Consider the following 1,233-nt stretch of genomic DNA (forward strand, 5'->3'; position numbering starts at 1 on the left):
AGAATCTTGGGTTGCTAGAATTTGTTTTAAAGGGTAAATTCCAGCTTTTTGAATATTTTTCTTTCGCATGTCTTATTAAATTTGGCGACTGGGTCCAGACAGACATTTTTTGATAGTTTTATGTTTTTGTGATTTTTTGTTTTTGCCTAGACACATAACATACTACAGAATCGTACCTTCGCATATCATGGGCTCTTATTGTCAAATTATCTGATGGGATATAATATATTTACCTGATCACTGAATTTATAACTAAAACATTTAATTGTTTTAGGATTCATGTTTGAACGTATTTAAAAGACAAGACTGTAGTACTAAATCACATACATTCCCACTACCTAAACAAATTTAAACAATCGTTGACTAAAATTTTACACATGGGCCATGGTGGGGAGATTTAGAATTCAAAAATATTCCCTATCATCATTCCTTTATGTTTTAAGAATTAAGCCGAAATTCGAGAAAAAAAGTCCCATAGGCTGTTACGGAGCTCCGTAAATTATCATTTAGGTATCCTACAGAGATAGATATATAGCGGTACAAAAATATTTAGCATCATCTGCTACAGAGGCCAAGAACGGAGTAAACACTGCCTTTCAAGTGACTCTTAGTATATTTGTTATATGTTCTGGTTGGGTTTAACGTCACACCGACACAATTATACGCCAATCATAGAAATATGCACACTTTTTCCATTAGACATCTTGTGATACACGATACGGAAAATCCTAATGCCGACTGGAAAATAAATAGTGGTGTCTGGCCTAAAACGGTATCCAAAAACGTACTATCCGAACTTGTAATAATATTGTAAACAATGTCGCGAAAAAGGGTTTCATTTGTGTATTTTAATTTCATATGAGGAAATAATTTGATTCGGTATGAAGTTTTATGCAAAATTGTAACATTCATTGTTATTTGCCATTCACAAAATTGTAGATAAACATTTTTATGGAGACAATATTGAAAACAAATTATAAAATTGAAATATAGACATGTTGCATTTAAAAGTAAAACGTATGTAGACGAATAATTATCAACTAATTTAATACTTTAACGTATTTTGTGACTGTGTTTTATTTTTAGAACAGAAAATAAATATAAGGTAATATTTTATATACTTTTGGAAATATATGTGAAATAAATGATACGAAAGCAGTTAAAAGGCTGGCCTTTGCAGCTTTCATATTTTTCGTCTTAAATAAATTTTATTGACAATTTCAGGAGCGGGAC

This window comes from Mercenaria mercenaria, chromosome 3 (assembly GCF_021730395.1).
Source record: "Mercenaria mercenaria strain notata chromosome 3, MADL_Memer_1, whole genome shotgun sequence".
NCBI lineage: Eukaryota > Metazoa > Mollusca > Bivalvia > Venerida > Veneridae > Mercenaria > Mercenaria mercenaria.